Source organism: Periplaneta americana, chromosome 15 (genome assembly GCF_040183065.1).
Source record: "Periplaneta americana isolate PAMFEO1 chromosome 15, P.americana_PAMFEO1_priV1, whole genome shotgun sequence".
NCBI classification, from domain to species: Eukaryota; Metazoa; Arthropoda; class Insecta; order Blattodea; family Blattidae; genus Periplaneta; species Periplaneta americana.
The window spans coordinates 66,811,258-66,827,130 of record NC_091131.1 but is presented as its reverse complement, the minus strand read 5'-3'; positions in this window follow the sequence as shown (position 1 = coordinate 66,827,130).

Genomic DNA, 15,873 nt, shown 5'->3' with positions numbered 1-15,873 from the left:
TGACAATCGATAAATAAACACATAGTAGCTGGAGTACCAACATGCGAAACAAAAACATTACGAATTTATGCGCCAACCCAATACTATAGAAAACTAAAAATATAAAGTATGGGATTGTAGATCAGGAAAGTGCTTGCGAATTTTAGTCCAAAATTTGTCAAGCTCCTATTTTTGTACTACAAACCTCTTGTATATGACCTATTTGATTGCAGCGAATCAGAGATGTGTAGGTCATGCCTCCCACTATTAAGGTGATCAATACGTACATTGGCATAAATATTGTACCAAAGTTCCCTATCTTACCAGGTGTAAAGGGAATGAATTTTTGGAATGCATTTTTTATTATGCACAGAAAAAGCTCTTCCCGACATAAGACTGGACGTTTATTTCTTTTAAGTGTAAAGGACTTGTGTGCTAACCACATGACCAGGGAAGCCTGCAGTGCGAGCCTGTCTTCAGTGTCCGTCCAGAAATAAACCAAGATACAGTCTCCCATACACTGCATTTGATTGTAAGTCAGTATGTATTGAACAGAAAATCTATTCCATTACTTTTAGTACATGATGCCTTGTTGTGTAGCTCAAAGACAATGCTATCAGTGAATAAAGTAACACTTTATCTATGGGTTGTGAGAGTAGCAGTGAAAATTTCAAATATGTCCAAACTTGTCTAGCTTGGCTTTACAAGGGCTGGGCCGCACACTAGGCACATTTTCCCAGGGCCATACATGTAGGCACACATTCGCCCATTGTGCGCCTTATACTGCATATGCAAAGTCTTGACAGGTGGCCTGGTTAGTATTCATGATTCCGACACTGACAGGTTGGCCATCCTGCCTCAGATCCTGATAGACCCATGTTCCGTTTTGCAGACGCATAGCCTGATATGCCCCAGGGGTCTGGAGTCCCAAGTCCTTCCTGATCAACTGACAGATGGGCCATTCTGCCTCAGCCCTTGAGGGCAGGTCCTGTCCGCATATGAGTAGCTTGATAAGCCCAAAATCGTCCTTGTATTAGCATAGGAAACTTGTATCACCCCCAAGACTTCACCCCAGCCTATTTTTATTATTGTAGAGGATAGATGAAATGAGGGGGGGGGGGGTGGCATGTGTTGGTGTAATGATAGAAGGTAACCAGGAGTTACCAGAGAAAAACTCTGCAACATCTGCTTTGTCTACGAATTCCATCACGATCTGACCAGGAATTGAACCGAGGTCACCTGGATGGAAAACCATGTTAGCACTTACAGACAATGGATGTTTAACAGCTTGGAGCATAGCACAGCTGTGTGTGTGTTTTTTTTTTAAATACATTCTATTAGCAATAGTTATACTCTTTTAATTCAGATTCATTTTATTTTTTGACATAACTCAGTCCTACACGTGAATAGACAGAGGATGTGACAGTCACAGTATCACATCATGCTCCTACATGTGAAAACAGGCCTTAGTTCTCAAAATTTGATTTTAGTTTTGAAGATTGAAATACCTAATTGCACTACAGTTCAAAAGTTAGTACCTTTTGCAAATAATGCATTTTCTCAAATTTATTGTAATTTATTTATCTGTTGCCAATCGCATTTCTTAAGTATGGTGTTCTAATGCTTAAGAATTTGTCGATAGGTTTTTTTTTTTTCCTTCACTATTTTTAGGTATGGTGTTGTGCATGAATAGTACCATACATCTGTTGAGATGATCCAGATTCGTTATTTCATTTGAATTGCGCAGAATACGAGTTGTAAATTTCCATCCTATGAAGGTGGCATGCTAAGCAGTCATGACCTGTCCGTGGTCTGAAAATTGCAATTCTAGATCTTCATAATTCTATTGGAGTATTACAGTACTCCAGGATTAGTTAAAATAATCTTTAATTTCGTCTTTAGTGATGTCGTCATTATGTTCCTTCTGGATGGATCAAAATTCATTTTTAGTTCTTTGTAGAAAAGAATGAAAGACTTCGGTTGTGGTAATGTAGGATTTTGGTACTCTTTTTGCCAAGGAATGTGCTGTTTCATTATCTCTCTTACCACAATGAGAGGGGATCCGTGGTAGATTAATCTGTTTCAATGATTTTTTTGAAATCTAGAATTTTGAACAGTTTTTGAGGATTGTGGTGTAACTATCTTCTATGTCGCTATGCATGAATCTGGCAAGATTGCAGCATTTTGGAAATCTTTTATCCTCTACAATAGATTTTGTAAGGATACAAATACAGCAGCAATTCGCGGGTGCTCGTGTAAAGGGGGTTAAATCAAATTGCAAGGTTTGTAAACTTCTCTCCTTTGATACTGAACAAAACCCCTTTGTCACAAACTATGGAGCACTGTAACTGCAGCATAGATGGAAGAATGACTTAACACCTTTAACATAAGAGAAAAGTAATTGTGGATAGTTCATATCTGTACTTATTCCAGTGTAGCCAAAACAACTTAACCCCCTTTACACGATTACCCGCGAATTTCTCCATCAAAATGTGTTTGTGTTCTGATCCACAGTGATAAAGGAAGAAAAAAGTGCATTTTACTTCATCTCCTCCTTTACTATGATTTGATAACAGAAATCCATCCCTATAGATTTGAGTTAAGTATAAATTACGTATAATCTATTAGAAAAAAGTTTAGGGAGTTATTCTTTAGTGTGAGACTTCCTTTGAGGTGGTTAACATTTAAGTTATTTTATATTTTGTACTGCGTGAGGTGATTCAGGAAGTATGACCCACACTTCGGAATTGGTACTATAAGTCATTCTGAGCAAAAAAGGCATATGAACATAGATCAGGTGATCAATTTTGTGCTACAGCCGTTCGAATTCTAAGACAGTAGAAGTGGTTGTGAGCAGAATTGAAGGGAATCAATTAAAAATACATAAAACTTATTAAAAAAAATACTGTATTAAACAAAAATATGCATATCTCAGTCTGAAGCAGATTTTCAAATTTAATTTTTTCCACTTCAGTGCACTTGGTTACACATGTGAATCCCACATGTATCCTTTCATAGCTCGGCACACTGGTGAGTGCAGTATCATTCACATTATGGGCAAAATCGAATAATTTTAAGAATATTGATTAATCTGTTTTCGAATAATATTAAGAACCGAACCATTTATTCGAATAAAAGTTCTCGAGTACTTCTTGGAAGGTTCTCGGTTCTCTTCTCCGACATCCAGCATAAAGAAAGCAACTGTTAAAATGACAGTGATAACGACAGCAGTAGATTGTGCAAGCACAGGAGTTCATATTCATTATTCAAATCACATACTGTAGCTACATGCAAGTTCTGATAAAATGTTCTATTAATATTCCTGCATTCCGTAATTAGTTGAGAGAGAGAGAGAGAGAGAGAGAGAGAGAAGCGAGAAAGATGATCTATAGCAAATCTTTACTGCATTAAACTGTTTGTAGGCGAGGTTAGCTGAATGTATAAGATTGCAGAGTAACCGGTGTTCTAGAGATCTTCCTCTATACTATTTCTTTCTGTTCTCATTCTACATTTCTCGCATCATCTACCAATAAATCAAAGCATCGAATACTTGTTCACCATTTGAGATATATCTCGAGAACTTTAATTTGTTTGCACCTTAATACAAATGTTTCAAGTCTGGTTCACAGTATGACATAGATAATTCTTTACCTCTGAATAACACATTTACAGATAAAAAGGTACTATTTTGTATTTTCATTTTAATCATGGATCTTAAATTTTTTCGTTGATTATTTAACATTCATATTAGTTTTTCGTATAGTATTGTTTTTTTCTGTTGCGAAAGACTGCCTAAAAGCTTGCACCGCAGCCTGAGGTTTATTGTGCTGACCACCTTAGATAGGATGATTGATGTCCACAGGACTTCATTCCTACAAGTGCTATGATTCACTGTTTCTGCATCCTTCTGTATCCTATATTGACCTGAAGATCATGTTACTATAGGTATTGTGATTCATTATTTGATGCCATCTGTCAACTCAGCAACACAACATCATAGTCTGTGATAAGTGCCCTCCATCCATTGAGAGTTCTGCAGCTTTGTACAGATGCCATCTGTATGCAAATTATGGTACTGCATTCTCTGTCAGCCTGAAACTATTGAAAGATAATAGGTGAAATTGAATTTAATGAAACAAAACGATTACGAAGTTCAATCCTGAAGGTTATCCAGCAATTCTTCAGTTGGTTGAGAGGGAAAAACCTCGGAAAAAACCTAACCAGGATTCGAACCTGGGTCTGCCTATTCATGTTAAACATTACTGCACAGCAATGGACATTTTTTATATTATTGCTTGTCCTTTTAATTCCTTGTAAGTGCAGAAGTTGTCTTAAGTATGGATGTAAACATTTTCTTTGAAAATAATATTCCTCCCATCCCTTCACCTCACTCCCAAAAAAAATGCTGTTATGAAGAAATGAAAGGATTAAATTTACCTAAGTTACCTCATCAGGTAAAATGGGAGACATAATAGTTGAGCAACTCGAATATTTTCTAAGACAAAAAATGCTACACTGTGCATGCTGTGAGCCTAAAGTTTTGGTTCATATGATGACGAGATATTCACTTCGTTTTTCTGTTTATTACATATCTGTGATGGGAAGGTATTAAAACTATAGCCTCTTATGAACTATGTTACATATCTTGAAACATTTTTGGCGACAACAATATTATGTCCCTCACTGTACATGATGGATTGAAAGCCATGTTGTGAAAATATGATTAATTATATCAAACTTGGCACTAGTTTTCGCTCAAGTGTCATAAAACACTGTGGTCAATAATATTAATTCTACTGGGGACATGTTTGTAAGAGCAGTATCTTTGAAATCACTGTCCAAGAGTTATACTTGTATTCTTTATTTTGATGTTGACTTCATGACTACAGCTGTCTCTTATTAATGCCGATGTGAGGGACGAAAGATTGTAAAACAAGAAAACTATAAAATTTTGCAATTTTAAGCTTAACAACTTCGTGTAGTTCTTCATACTGTATTTGTTACAGCATACGATGTTATGAGAACTGTGCACTTAATAGCTTCACAGTGCTACATTCAACATTTTGTTGACTGCCAAGGCCTAATGTGTTTGCTCAATGTAAGTTCTTACATTAGAAACAAGTTACTCAGTGTACAGTAACTCTAATGTAGCTAATCTCTTCGCATCTTTGTACGCCATTCTTGTACCCAAACTATTTTTCTGTGGGTTAATTTGTGTACATAACACAAGTTTGCAGCCCTTTGCAATTTTTTGGTGTGTAAATTGGTATAGAAACATAAGTGGCAGGTATACAAGTGGGTACATTACTAATTGTGTAATTTACATCAAGGTTTTTGTCTGTTGTCTGTCATTCAGTTCGTAAACATTTTCGTTGCAGTAACTTTATTTGTTGCATTACAGTCTGTGTACTGCAGCATTAATCAGTAATGGTTTGTTACGGGAGCTTCATATACAGTTTAGTACAAAATTGATTCCAGGTTTAGTTGCTTCATTGTTAAAATGCGCGTATATTCAGTTGTACATAAATTATAAGTGCTGTGTTACTTTCCATGTACGTATTAATGTTAAAGTGTCTCAGTTGGAGATTAGTATTTTAGAACAGAAAATGTGAGGCATATTATGTGAACACAATCTTAACATAATAAGACAGGGAGTGATTACTTACTCCATTGTTTGTATCAGTAATATTTGTATAAAAATATCACAAGCCTAATGCATACTTTCTCATTACAGTTCATTGAGCCATTCTTGAGCCCTCTGATAGCACCCACTTTTAAAGTACCATCTACCACTACTCGAATTTCTTTCCTCTACCACAGCTCTGTTCTCACTCAAAGTACTGAAAATAATCACAAGATCTGTCTTTGTTGGGCGAATACTAATGGATCTTACAGCCTAACTTCGTATGAGTTCTAATGGCATACAAGGGTGAAAGAAGCTGACTGAAGCTGCTGTTACTTAAGTGGGAGAAGAATGAAAGGGAAAGAGGGAAATAACTTGTAGTTCTACACCTTACCAGAGCTCTGTTTGTTGAGCGAGTAGTACATATTTTGTGTGTTTCTCAGCATTTCAGTACCAGTACATTTATCATGTTACCAATTACCTTTTCGAGTTTTTCTTGAACAGTTATTCAGAAAACGTGCATAAATGAAATTATTTACTATGCATCCAAATAACATAAAACTTTAGTTTTGTGGACTGCATGCAGAAGACATTCTTTATAATGTGAAAAAATAAAACATCGCCTTTATAAATTAGAGTGTACCAGAAAAAAGTAATGGACCGACTCTTGGATATTGTTTCATAGCATGATTCACATAACATTCATAAAGAGATTGAAATGCTGCAAAGAAGTGTTACCTTTCGTCTCGTCTCAGTAGCTGTGGTGGCTCAGTCTTCTGCCTTTGATGTGAAAGGGAGTGGGTTCGAGCCTCATCCCAGTGAGTTATTTTTTTTTATTTCCTGAATAACATTTGAAGTTTGACAGTTTGAGACTGAGGTTTCAATTTGTTCAACAAAAAAGTGAAATAGGGTAATTACTACTCCATTCATATGGATTATTGGGTCATTATTAGCCTTGACCTTAAAGTAATGTTACAGCGGTTAGCAGTGGAAAATTCAGCTGCATCTTTTCTCCACTCTTGGATGTAGATTTATATTTAGGTTTAGAAGCGTAGATTACACAAAGGAAGGGAACTATTAGATGCCTGGCGAGGACAAAGTGGGTTTTCTGAAAGGAAAGGACAAGTTCTTGAACAACATACTGACGAAACTAGATTTAGTGAACTATACTGATGACATTGTCATTGTAAGGAATATTAATAACAATTTATATAGAGTGTTTAAAAAAATGGACTGAAAGTAATTGAACTTGTAGGAAAGTTTTAACTAAGAGCAGCGAGAGGTTGAATTGTACTGTAACATTTCCTGGAAAATGTATTAAATACAATTAGACTTTGTAGAACACCAATATCTTGTCCTGAATTGACACCTGGTCCCAGCAGAGGAATGTCCTAGGAAACTGTTTAAAAAGAGCAGCAAGAAATCTAAGAGATGAAAAGGAGCGGCATTGTTAGCAAGTAGAAATAGACAAACTAACTTACACTGTTAGATTAGTTTACAATTGCAATAATGTTAACATTGAATTTTAGAGTACTTTTTTGTTTTGTTTTTGCTTTTTCGTAATTGTGTTTATCTTAGTTTTGTCTTTCTCAAACAAAATCTTCCAATTAATAGATTAATAGCTTTTTTGGACCAGGTCAAGCCTAATGTTCATAAAATAAAAAAAAAATCACTGGATTAAGGTTCGAACCCGTTTCCCTCTGCATGACATACAGATGTCTCAACCATCTCAGCTACCGAGACGAGATGGAAGAGTTCACTTCTGCATGGCATCTCAATGTCCTCACAAAGGTCGAAATTTCCATTTTACTGCAAGATTTATATACAGGGTAAAAAGTAATTAAACCGACAAACACAGGAAGGTTGTATGGGACATCAAAACAAACAGTTTTCTCTAATGTCATATTGTGCTGTGAGGCACTATTTCGCTAGGACACCAGATCATAATGTAACACAAACCATTGCCATGCTTTATTGCTTGAGTCTGTTATAAAACTCCTACACACCTTAGTCACAGCAAAAGATGTTAAACAACATTTACACACCAAAATCACTGCAAAAAATGTTCAAAAATACAGTACGATTATTTAGTCCTGACAGTCGCCGATAATGTGCGCCTGGGTCAGGCGAATCCATTAAGTTACGCCAAGGGATGTTCAAGTTAGTCTGTCGCTTGCAGTCAGGGCGATCGGATGTCATGCATGCGGTATAGCGTTGTGTTTCCAGTACAGTTTAGCTGTACTGCATTCCTTTACCCACCTCTCGCCCTTATCTCTACTCCGGAACTCTCCCCACTACTCCTATTATTTCCCCTCTTTCGCGTCGCTGAGCTGTCAGGACTAATCGGTCTGTACCTCCACTGACTTGTACACAAAGGTTATATCGGCAGGACATGATTGTCTAATGTGATGAAAGACTTTAGTATTTTCGTTTATTTTCCCTGCTGCAGCAAATATCTGGGCCACCAGATCATCTTCTGATCCAACTGGGGTTGCGTAAACAAGATTACGCATCTGTCCTCACACAAAAAAATCAGAGGTATCAAATCAGGAGATCGGGGAGGCCAAGATACAGAATTGCCTCTGCCAATCCACTTCTCTGGAAATTGTTGAAATAGTCACGCATACAATGTGAATTTGTAGAGTAGTCATGAGCTGAAGAATGCATATGCCCTGTGCTAGTTTAGTAAAGCACTGCACTGGGTCAAGATGTAGAACAAAATGTGAATTTGTAGAGTAGTCATGAACTGAAGAACGCATACGTCTTCTCCCGGTTTAATAAAGCCTCTGAATAAAATATGGTGTTAGAGAAAACCGTTTGTTTTGGTGTCCCATACAACCCCCTGAAGTTTGTCGGTTTAATTACTTTTCACTCTGTATATCCACCTATTATTTACAGCAAATCCTAATAGAACAGAAACTTCATATGCTTTTCAGACATCTATGTTAAAAATCGCGTGTTCTCTCTCTCTCTCTCTCTCTCTCTCTTAATGGCAACACTGCCGGGAATGGGGGAATGGGTCATGCACATTCGCATGCAATACGAGACAACTGATGATCGTAGTTGGAGATATTGTCGATATATTGAATGTTAAAACCGGTTCCTATGATAACAGATATTATGCATGGTTAAATGTAGAGCACTATTTTTAACTGCTCTAAAGCATGTTTACTAAACTTGAGCAGCTATCGTGGGTAAAAATAGAGGTAGCCAGTTGTAGAAATGCACGCCAATGTCATCAAGGGTTTCTTGAAGCTTGTGGTAATGATGCACTACTGTATTGGACAGTTGCGAGATGGATCTCTGCATTTTGTAAGAGTCGGAATGGACGACACATGTGGCTTGCACAGGTCGCCTGTCCATTTGTGACGAACAAGTGGAGTTAGTGTGAGGTCTCCTTGCGACTGCTGGACTGTATGAGAATTATCCATCGATGTTGGACTCTGTCATCAAACTATGTGGCACATCCTGAAGAAAAACCTCCACATGAGAAAAATTGCAGCACACTGGGTTCTTCATAACCTGACAGAAGCACAGAAGTGGCACCAATACCCAATAGCTCACCTACAGATACCACAATGAAGGGGACATAGTCCTGCAACAATGCAACGTATTGTTGCCATTGATGAGACGTGGGCACGGGCATAGGAGCTGAACTATAGTAACAGTCTAATGAATGGCATTACAAAGGATCATCACGTAGTGCAATATGAACCCTCTATGGTGAAAGTCATGCTGATAGTGGCATATGACAATGAAGGTGTTACCATTAGCCATGCCATACTTCAAGACCTAAATGTCAATGCAGCATACGACCAACATTTTCTCGAACACAACCTACGTCCATCTATGCAGTGTGAACGTCCACATTTCCTGAGAGACAATCCACCTTTCATCTTGCATGATAATGTTCGTTATCATGTCGCAGGAGCAGTGGCAGAATTGCTACAGAGATGGGATTGGGAAGTATTGGAACACCCTCCATCCCCTGACATGAGTCCTTGTGACTACGACTTGTTTCCACGGTTGAAAGAACCACCTAGAGGCAGGAGGTTTCCAGATATTGCATCAGTGCCTCAGGAGTAGGGCAGTCCATCAGGGAGATCAACAGGAACAACCTCGCTAACGGCATTCAACAGTTACCACGAATTTGGTGAAAGATACAGGAACACACTGGTGATTATATTGAAGGGATCTAAATGTATTTTCCATGTAAATTCAGTATTATGTTTATACTGTCTATGTTGCCACTACTTTATCTACAACCATGTGTGTGTGTGTGTATATATATGTGCGTGCGTGCGTGCATGGTATTTTTTTTTTTTTTTGAGAGAGATTAATTTATTGAACACTTTCTACCATTATAGGCTGCCTACAAAGACAAAATTCCATATATGTACATACAAATATTTGACAAATTTTGATAAAAAATGTAAAGTGATAATACAAATAATTTATCTTCAAAATATTAAACTAAAAATTGCAAATAAACTAACTCAAATATTCGACAATTGAAAAAAAAAATTCTCAAAACTATAGGAAGGAAAGAAATTTAAATTTTTTCACAGTGACTCTTACAAATTTGGAGCGACCCCTTTATGGCTAACAGAGTTATTGTTCTCAGGTTGTGGAGGTCTAGGTGGAATAGTTTTCAAATCTTGACCAGGTGTTTTGGTATTGTGCTTCTAGCTGATGTGCCGTAGACATGAATCCTTTTGAGGTGGTATTTTTCAAGATAATACGGAATTGTAAGCTCATATTTTGCCATTTTTATCTATATCAGCCAAGAACATTCGTGGCACTCAGGGCCAAGAGGAGCAGGACAGGTACCCCCCCCCCCTTCACTCCTCGGTTATGGAGTGCTGAACGCAGTTTGTTTACTACTACTACTAAGCATCTGTAATACAGTGGTGTACTGTACGACTGTGAAATGGACGCTTCTGGTAAAAGTAGGCTTCGAATATGTCGAAAGGAGTGGGAAAATGCTGATTTTATGATATTTAAAGATGATAAAATGTATTGTGTGTACTGTAAAAAACAGTTACAAAATATAAAAGTGTACAACACACGAAGGCACTGCAAAACTGATGCAGAATTACTGGTTTTGTAAGGTATGTATATTTTATAAACTTATTTCTCACGTATTCACTGTTCACTGTGTTATGATACGCTTAAACCTAATTCGAGTATAGATCCAGGCTTCTGTTATATTTCAGATGATAAGAAAACAAAATATGTGGATCTGGTGAAAGATTTTAATATGGAATTTGAAGAAAAAACAAATTTTGATCCTGCATTAGAAACAAGCTATGTCAATTCATGTGAGATAACACAGTCTTCCAAATGTTGTTCTGATTGTGAATTTGTTAAAATTGCTTGATTAAGGCATCATTGTGTATTCTGTAAAAACTGAAATGTTAGAACGAATTTTCCTGTCAAGGCGCAGTGTCACTAGGAGGGTAGGGGATCTTGCCTGTGATATTGGAAAACAATTGAAAGACCTGTGTCAGAGTTTTGTGTGTTAGTCTATTGCGGTCAACGAAAGTAATGACTATACTGATGTGGGCAAATTAGCAATATTTATAAGAGAGTCCATACCTATGGCGTAATGGTTAGCGCATCTGGCCACGAAACCAGGTTGCCCTGGTTCGATTCCCGGTCGGGGAAAGTTACCTGGTTGAGGTTTCTTCCAGGGTTTTCCCTCCACCCAATATGAGCAAATGCTGGGTAACTACCGGTGCTGGACCTTGGATTCATTTCACCGGCATTATCACCTTCATTTCATTCAGACGCTAAATAACCTAATGTTGATAAAGCATCATAAAATAACCTACTAAAATTAAAAACTAAATTTATAAGAGGTGTGACAGAGGAATTGTTAGATTTAGTGCCACTTTAGAATACTGCTAAACGCAGCGATATTTTTAACGTTTCAGTAGAATGTGTTAATAAATGGGAACTTCCATGAGAAAAGCTAATGTCCGTAGCAAGTGATGGTGCAAAATCAATGTTCACTTGCTCTACTGTCTCATATAGAATTCGCAAGTTGTCCTTCTTTATTTTTCTTGCTAAAATCATGGCCTTCGTCTAGTTTGCATTTATCTTCATTCCATACTGCTCACAGCTGTCATTTAGCTCCTGTAGCATATCCCTTAGTATCGTCTCCTCTTCTGCTAACAACGCCATAACATTAGCAAATTTTATGCATTTTATTCTTCTTCCTCCTACTTTTACCCCTCCCATGTTCTGAAAACAGTTCTTCACCAAATCCTCCAAGTAGATGTTGAACAGGGTAGATGATAAAGGGTATCCTTGTTCTCCTCTCCCTATTTCACTTCTTTCAGACACCAATATAGTGTGACGTAATATTGTGATGAAGGCTAGCCTCATCCCGTACAGAGATGTAGTGAATCGATAACCCCTTTCCAGTCTCCCCCTCAAGCTTGCAAGTCAGGGTCGTAGCCATGCCTTTAGAGGCTTTTTGCCTTAAGCCTCGCTGCTTGCACTGCTCTCTCCAAACTGGAATGACTGCCAACAGTGAACTTAATATATGGAAGGATCGGAATGCAACCAAGTGTTACGATATTTCATTATTACAAACTTCTAGGTCTACTGTTACTAGGAATAATAACTCAGATTTTTTGGGTAGGCTAAGCCTCAAAAGCATCTTAAGTGCTTCGCCACTGCAGTTCACTAAATCCAATATCTTCAGTATGTAGTCAAGAATTTGTTCTTTCCTTTAAAAAAAGAACACTTTGTCCTTGCCAGACATCAAATGACTCCCTCTGCATATGGTTGCCAACTTTCCCGTATTTCCCAGGCTCTCCCATATTTAGCCGTAATTTTTATCAGTCTTCCGACTCCCGTATTTAGCATTTTCCTTTCTTATTTTTGCATAATATAAAAATCTATTTGAAATGTGTAATTTTTCCATGATTGAAGGTGATTTATATGATGGATTCTGTTGTTCCAGAGATGCACAGAATTCTGCAATCTCTGTAGAAGGTAATACTTGCTAGAAATAGTTTCATGTCTCACTAGTTTAAAATCAAACAATCTTAGAGTTAAAAAAAAAAAAAAACTAGTGACTTGTTTTGTAAGCATACCAGGCAGCAAAGCTCATGCAGAGAGTGTTTTCTCATATGAACAGTAAGAGAACAGATGTTCGAAATAGGAGCAAATCAGAACTGCAAATCATAATCAACTTCAACTACTCATGTGGAGAATTTTTATAAATTGTTTGAAACTATTACACGAGACAAAATGTCTCAAATACTTTTAATTTAAGCCTAACTGCCTAAGTGTAGAATGAAGGTGTTTTTAGTACTGCTAACTGAATTGAATAAATCGTCAGTTTTCTATATGAAATATTGTAGATCGCAAAGTTTCCATATTTTCTTCAAAAACAGTTGGCAACCCTACCTCCGCGTAATCTGTGCCCCTAAACATGAATAAAATATATGCCCAAAAGTGTTGGAAAGATGTAGATGGATTTTTTTACCACTAATCCCTGTAACATTACTTCAAGGTGAAGCCTAATAATAACGCATTGGAGTTGGGCTGTAATTATTCCAATTTTTGTTAAACAGAAAAATCGTTCCCAAGACTGTAAAACTCCATTTTAATATTATTCAGATAATAAAAAATAATCAGTGGAATGAGGCTCGAACTCGTTCCCTTCCACATGACAGGCAGACGACTGAGCCATCTGAACTACTGAGACGAGAAGAAAGCCTATACTTCTGACTGGCGTGTCAATCTGCTCATGAACATTATCATGTGAAGCGCATTATGAAACAACCTTCAAGAGCCAGCGCATTACTTTTTTCTGTACATATTTAGCTCGCTGTCATCATTTTCATCATTTATCTGCTGTGACTAATTTGTGTCTTGCTCAAAGCATATCGTAGGGTCTAAGGCCATTGCGTTCTAAGTTCTTCTTTGATGGCAATTATATCCACCCTAACGGCACCCTTCTATGAGAATCATTTTCAGAGACACAATGAATCTCCTTTGTAGGTAGGCCTACTTTACATCTTCTGTTTCTCAGCAGATTGGCAATTGCTGTACAGGCTCGATTGTGTCCTTTGTAACTTCTTTCAGAACCCCAGTATGTGGTCAAGTATTTCAATCTCTCTGCAGCTGAGATGGTGACAAAAAGTAGTACTGAAGATTCTGCCAGGACCAGATCTCACTGCCTTGACGTTGCGAGATATCTTGATGGCACTGCTGTATTTCCAAGACGAAATACACTTTTTAGAAGTGACCCAGGAGTTGGCTGTGGGGTATTCTTCATATGTAGGCCTACAAACACCTTTGCTTTTATATGGGAGCTGGCACCATGATTTGAAAGATCATTTTCTGAGAACTTTCCTCAGATGTTTTCTGGTAGTTTAGAGAGTGACGTTGTTTGGAACAATCTTCAGGTATTTGAGAGATGTTTTCTTCTCCTCTTATAAATTTCTCATGTGATGCAAATGTGCATCATTCACCTGTGCCATTCGTCTACAGATGTTACAGGGTTGAATACTGGCTTTGCATTCAGCTCTGAGAATCTCTTACGTTCTTTGATGCATACAGCTTGACATTCGGAGTGTCATCTAGAAGGGGCATTATTTCCTTGATTCCACTTTTAACTGTATCAATATTTTTCAAGAACATAACAGGAAGTTGGCAGAGTGGAGCACATTGCGAAGGATAAAAAAGACCTGGCCACAATTATGTATTCATTATTTTCATTTTTTTGGTTTTAACAATATGCATCAGATGAGATTGTTAAGCTCACGGACAAATTATTTATAATATTTTATCTAACTTTTTTTTGTCATTTAAGTCTACTCCCCAGGTATTTGATAGCTTCCTGATTTGTGCTTCAAACTTTGGATAATAGTCCCACGTAATAATGTAAGGTCTTTGATGAACTAAATGAAATGGTTGATTTGCATATCTTGTCATTAATTTACTTCTCTGGCAGGGGCGTAGCGTGATGTGTTGCATCCCTTGAATTTTTCTGAACAAAAAAATATATTTATCATTATTTACCGGTACTTTATTTTGTGTGTATCGTGTTATACGATAATCCGTGGCGCTACAGCCCACGAAGGGCCAAGACCGACCAGCCGGCTGCTGGCCTCACGGCCACATGCCGAAGCAGAGGTGGACGATCATCCAGCCAGAATGGAGGTATCATATGGTTAGCACGATGAGCCCCCAGCCGTTATAGCTGGTTTGCGTAACCGGATTTCACTACCTATCGTAGCTCCCCAAGTGCATCGCGATGCTGGGTGGCACCAGTCCCACACACTGGGCGAAATTTCATGAGAAAATTTCTTCCCCCATGAAGACTCGAACCAGCGCACATTGCGTAACGCGAATCCTAGGCAGGATGCCTTAGACCACGACGCCATGGCGCGGGACGTTATACCTGTTACACATAATAATTATTATTTTAATATTGCTTTCAAATTTTAATGGGAATATATTACACGAAGTGGCAAAGGCGCGCGCCCGTGCCAATTTATTAACGGCGAGTTCTTACTCCCGAGAAATGTGACTGTGCATGTCGCATCGGTAGGAGTATGTCAGAGCGAGGCAACGTTAAACTGCTGAGTGGAAGAACGTCACTGTGCAGAGGATGCGATGTAGATTACGCATAACCATTCTGCGCCTGCGTGGCGAAATGTGACAGTGTTCGTCACATCAGTTGAGCTAGGCTATATGAATGCAGGCAACTGCTGAGTGGAAGAACGTCACTTATACCGTGACCAAGGGATGTGATCTAGGTTCCGCATTTGGCGACACGCCAATTTTTCTGTGTGTTTTATAACTTTGCTGCATGACATATTTTGTTATTGCTAATAGTAGGCCTAATACTTTTAAAAATTATTTATGAGAGCTGTGCTTTATTTATAGTGCCTTTTAAGTTAACCTACAACATTCTGTATAACTGTAGACTCTAAATGTGTAATTTTGCAACAACTTTCAAGCGACAGAATAATCTATGCGATTTAAGAATAGCATCTGCAGGTAAGTTTGCCGAATCGGAAACTTCTGTGTTATGAATGATGATAAAACTGGCTGTAGACGTATAGGAATGAGTAAACTTTTTTGCGCCTTTGTTTATTATTTTCTCGTGAAAAATCTGTGTGGAATGATACAGATTATGGTGATTTAAATAATGTTTACAGATCCAGGAAACGACACAAAGACTCTGCAAGTCACAAGTGTGAAAAAACAACTGCATTTCTTTGTCAAAACCCTAAGTATTGCAT